General features: G+C 31.5%; 1 non-coding gene across 1 annotated transcript; it reads left to right on the top strand.

Annotated features, from left to right (window-relative positions):
* The first annotated feature begins 5,317 nt into the window (after positions 1-5,317).
* Positions 5,318-5,512, top strand: LOC131147281 (U2 spliceosomal RNA). The gene has a single exon (XR_009134674.1). It is a non-coding gene; the product is annotated as a U2 spliceosomal RNA (small nuclear RNA).
* Positions 5,513-5,801: the final 289 nt, after the last annotated feature.

The following is a 5,801-nucleotide window of genomic DNA, read 5'->3' as shown; positions in this document are numbered from 1 at the left end:
GTTTCATATTTTTGAAGTTTTTTTTTCTAGGTCAACAAGTGGTTATCTACAAAGAAGATTTGTTTAGCATAGCTTTTACTCGCTCCTTTAGTGTTACCTCCACTAGCAAGTCCTCTGAGCAATTTCACTGATGACAAGTTTCTCTTTTTGAGGATTTTTTGGTTTTTGTTGATTGCATGATTCTGTCCTATGATCTTTCTTTTTTATGAACCTAGACAGGTGTCCTTGTCAGATCAAAGCCTCAATATCATTTTTTAGGTGGATCTATTCCTCTAAATTATATCTATGATCTCTATGGAACTCACAAAATTTATATGTGTTTCTTTTATATAATGGGGTCCATGTAGGCTTAGGTCATGTTATAGCCTTTCTCCCTTATATGCATTAGTACATCGGTTCGAGAGACACTCAAGGGGTTGGAGGAGTGGAATTTAGGGGTGAATCCTACTTCCTTCAAATAACTAGACTATTTATTGACTTCTTGTTTCTTACCTCCTTTGACCATTTCATCCGTGTCCATCAGATTTTTCTTGTCCAAGTTTGTCTACCTCATTTAGGTTGATATATTTGTGAGCTTGCATCACTAATTCCCCTATGTTAATTATGGTTTTTTTCTTAAAGAATTTAGAATGTCATAGGGTTAGAGAGTTGTTTGTCAAAACTACTACTGCTACTCCATCATCCAAGTTTTTGATTTTCAAATTTAAGTTAATAAAATGATACATAAATTCTTTCAATGTTTTCCTCTCTCCTTAAACAAGGCTCATAAGGTGGGCCAAAGTCATTGTCATTTTTCAGTTGCCGATGAAGTGCCCCACAAACTACTGCTCCATCTTAGAGAAAGACCAATCTAAGCTAGGCTTTAATGTCTGGTACCATGCCCTAGCGTTCCCCTTTAGGGTTGCTGTAAATGCTCGACATATAATGACATCAGTTGCACCTTGCAATTACATCAACATCCTAAAGGTATCAAGGTGGTCTACGAGATCTGTCGACCCATTATATCCTTATATGTTGGGCATCTTGAATTTACTAGACAAAGGAATCGCCATCATTTCTTAGTAAAGTGGGGATTAGAAAGTCTAGCTAAGGTTTCCCCTATTAAGGGTTGACTGTGAACTTCTTTTACCAACTTTTCTGGTTGATTAATTTTCTTGAGTTTTTCTTCAAATTCGTGGGGACCATTGCTCATTATTGCCCTCTTTGTTGACATCTTCTACTTTCTTTGTCATATCTGAAATTTTCAAGGTTGTTTCATGCGGTACCACTGCCTTACCCTTAGGCGTCATTTCTGCTTGAATAATCCCTAGGTTATGTTCCACAGGATTTTTTTTTTCTATTGTAAGATAATGTTAAACATGTCTTCCACCTTCCTTTGGAAAGTTAGAAATTGGTTTAAGGGCACATTTTGCAACGAATTGTCTAGTGGTGAGGAGTGAACTAACTGGGGCAATTAATCCCCAACAATAGGTTCGAACCCAAAATTATGTGATGCGACTATGATTACATTTTAAAAAGAAATCCTTCCAAGTTTTCCACGGGTAGCGCCAACTAGTGCTACCAAAATTTGCCCGAAAAAATTTGGATCAATCATGACCTCAATCACCTATCAAGAAAGAAGGAAAAATGGCTTGGAAGACCTACGATATACTTCGAGGGTCACTCCGATGCCCAAGTTAGGAAATTTAGAAGGATTATAAAATGAGATGCTTTACATTTCTTATGGAGCCTCTTTTATAGGTGTTCAAATACCTCCTTCTTTACATTTCTTATGGAGCCTCTTTTATAGGTGTTCAAATACCTCCTTGATAATTTTCCTATTAATGGATTTTTATTTGGATTGCGAGGGTTACAAATGGACATTTTATTAGGGAGTTAAGATTGCGGTGTCATCCCCTCGCTTTAATTAATGGATGCTACCTCTTTTGTAGCATCTCTTAATGTCTTTTCCTTTTCTATTTTCACTTGCACAAGTAAGCCCCCATTTGGAATGTTTTCAAAAAATAAGTATTTATTGAGAAAAGTACTTAAATTAAGTACTTGTGTCAATAAATAGTATTTAGTTTACACATAAATAAGTATTTATTTCAAAAAGTATTTTTTTTTCCAAACTGCTTTCTTTTTAGGAGAATAAGTATTTTTAGAAAAAAAAGGTACTTATCCAAAAATACACTTTTTCAAATAAGTCAAATACCATTTATAAACACTTTTTTTTTTTTAGTGATAACTACTTCAAGATAAGTATTTTTTTTAGATATATACTTCTTTCAAAAAAAAAAAAAAAGTTTTGTAGAAGTTGTTCCAAATGATTAAGTTAAAATTTTAATCTCATTCTAATTTTCATTTCACAAATCAAATAAGGGATAACATTTCAAATGCCAAAAATTGTTTCATTTCTATTTAAAATATATGGGTGAGAAATGTACCATTTAGATTTTTTATGTGCCATTTTTTTTTCTATTGATTAATTGCATTTGTATTTGAAAAAACAATCAAAGTGTACCACAATTTTAGTTGATCTTCTTGTTCAAGAACAATGGCTAAGAAAAGAAATAACAAAATTGTACGGTATGATTGCGGAAAGTATTTTTTTATTTTTAAATTTTTAATTATTTAAAAATTATAAAAAATTCAGCTTATTTTTATCTTTTTTAAGATTTGTATTACAAAATTTAAAAAATAGAGTTTTTTTTTTAAATATATGACAAATTGGTTTTTATTTTTTATTTATAGACTTCAAATAAACGTAAAAAAGACAACTTATTTTCTACTTTTTCAAAATTTATATAACATAATAGTTAACGTCATAAATTTTGGGGTTAGGATTTAAATTTGTGTAGATTTAAAATAAACTCTATATATAATCAATACAAATTAAGGTTCAAACCTGAGTTCCATGCTCTTATGTGTAAAGTAAGAGATAGAAATCTAGAAAAAATAATGAAAATACATTTTAAACTTCCTATATAAATTTTAAAAATTAAAAATTAAGGTGTTATTTTTGTAATTATTAAAAATTGTTCATCGTTGCTCATTATTTCATACAAATGCTCTAAAAATGAAAAAAAAAAAAAAAATCTAATTTTTAATAATTTTAAAAAAAATTAAAATAAAAAATAAAATTATTTTTTTGCAATTTAAACAATCCCATAACGTTTTCTGCAAAGTAAAGAAACAAAAATATGGCGCATCATATTTTATTTTTGGATTGTATATAGAAGCTCCTTTCTAAAATCATCTTATTCAAATTGTTAGCACATTATAACAATTTGCTTTTAACACATTGATTTATGATATTTTTTGTTTGTCCAATATTACAAACTATTGACTTTGATACCACTTATTAGTATTAGGAATCTTCATATAAGTTTGATACACATTGGTGAGCACCAACTTGATCCAAATCTTAAATTATTATTATTATTATTATTATTATTAAAACTTTTAACAATGTCCAAGCCGATCTTAATATAATTTTCATTGCCAAAGTCTTGTTTTGGTCGCTTGAAATTTCAACTTGGACAAACTTTTCAAACCCCACCTAGACTACACCAAAATAACAGTATGGTGTAAACAACAAAGTCACACTAGGAGCGGACTTAAATCCAACATTCCAACCAAGTAACAAACCCCTACCTAACATTGGCTTGCCTCTTGCACTTGCAAGTTAGACCACTAGAGGTTATACATTATTTGGTTTTAGTGAAATAACCTATCAAATTGGTTAAGATTTCATTTTGATAGACTCGGCATGAAATTTTCATCTACTTGATTCCTTGTTATTGGTTTGATCCCAAATTACTACTTTAACAAATACACAAACACAAAAAATTTAATAATGTATAAGATGTTGGGCAAGGATTATTCGAGTATTGAAATCTCTTAAATAATCTATAATTTACATACATTATTGAAAAAAAAATTGTAAAAGTTTGTAGAGTTGCAAAATATATAGTTAGAAAAACTCAGACAACCAAAAAAGATAATCTTATTTATAACATGAACACTTAATTTGTAATTTGTTGATCAAAGAATTATAAGTACTTCAAATATGTGTATGGGTCAAAAACTCCCCCTTAAGTTGTCCGAACTCATATTTCGATTGCATCAAACATGAGTTATGAAAAGATTATCCCAAACTCGGCCACCCACTTGCAAAACCGCCCACCCTAGTTAAAACATTTTGCAAATCCTCGAGGTTGAGAGATTGATCACCAAAGCCAATGATTCCATATACCAACAAGTGATGAAGTAATTTTTTAAATATATTTTTTATGTTATCAATAATTTGTGTTTATATTAGGTGAAACTCAACTATTTTGTTCCTAATTTTTGTTTTCACAAAAAACTTTGCATCTGTATAAATTATTCTAAAAAATATCTTTTCTCATAACTTTGTTTAGTATGTTTTTTTTATAAAAATTTCAAAATATATTAAAGAAATGTCTAATCTAATAAAACATAACTCCAATACCTAATAAATACTTTGAATTTGAATAAAATATAATATAAAACTATATTAAATTTTATCTAAATCAATCCAAATTTAAATTCAAATTTCAAAATTCAAGCTCTCACATAATTATTCTCTTATGAGTTTCATTCCCGTATAATTTGTAACATTTCTCATAACTTTGCTCAATATGTATATAAAAAATTTCAAAATTGCATTAAAAGAATGTTTTAATTTAAGAGGACACTGCTTCCCTTTGAAATTTCATTCCCATATTATTTGTAATCTCAATTTTTTTTTTTGATAAAAAATTCCCCACCCTACACAGTACAAATACAGCCTCCATTTAATAAATACAAAGAGATCTCAACGCACAGAGCTGGTAAAGAACAGCTAAAACTAAACGGAGCTCTATAATTAAAGGATTCACTGTTTCGTCTCTCAAAGTTTCTGCTTCTTTCTCCGACTCTCTCCGCTCATCTCTAATATTAACTCTCCATTCATCTTCCCATCTTTCTCCAGTACTCAAGAAGAAGACGAAGAAGAAGCAGTTGAATCCCCTTCTGCGAACCCCATATACATTTAGCAAAGACACTCAAAAATCTCTCCTCGAAGGCTAAAAAAATCCCAACTCTTTACCCGCAGTTGCTTCGATTATTGGTTGAGTGCAATTGTTCGCACTTCGCAGCGAAGTATATAAGCAGAAGATCCAGCAGCGTCATGCTCTGTTTCTGAACACTGCGACTTGAACTCCCAAACGCAGAGCAGGGGTGAGTGGAAAGCCTTTGTCCCACATCGACTCCACAAGAGAAGGGGGGGAGCCGAGGCGACCTATAAACTGAAACACCAACCATTGAGCAAGTCATACCTTTCTCGGCCTTTTGGCTAAGATCAAGTGTAGTATCTGTTCTTATCAGTTTAATATCTGATACGTGGGTCATTGGCCCACATGATATTAAATTAATTTTTTAAGGGAAGGGCCCATTACGGTAGCTTGCTACTCGGGCTCTTACACGTCGCCTTGGCGCTGCACTGCTGCCTTGGCCTGGCGTACCCACCAATTCAAGTTAAATTTTGTCAGTTAACATTTGGGTGCCGTCTTGGGTTTAGACTCAATTGGGCTGTTCCACCGGCCGGGAGCCAGTGGCTAATTGGGCATGTAGTGGGTTTAGACTCAAAAATTAAGCGCTAATTTTATTGCTTCAGATTAGTTTGAAATCTTTGGAACGTCTTTTAGTTTTAGTGTAAAGCTCTACTGTCTTTCTCTAGAAATTTTTAAAATGCTTCCGGCCCTGAAAAATTTGTTAATTTTCAAGTGAGGAATTGAAAATTTTAATTTATCCTTTAT

Source organism: Malania oleifera, chromosome 1, assembly GCF_029873635.1.
Source record: "Malania oleifera isolate guangnan ecotype guangnan chromosome 1, ASM2987363v1, whole genome shotgun sequence".
Taxonomy (NCBI): domain Eukaryota; kingdom Viridiplantae; phylum Streptophyta; class Magnoliopsida; order Santalales; family Ximeniaceae; genus Malania; species Malania oleifera.
Note: the sequence above shows the minus strand (reverse complement) of the source record. Positions and strands in the feature narration are given on the sequence as shown.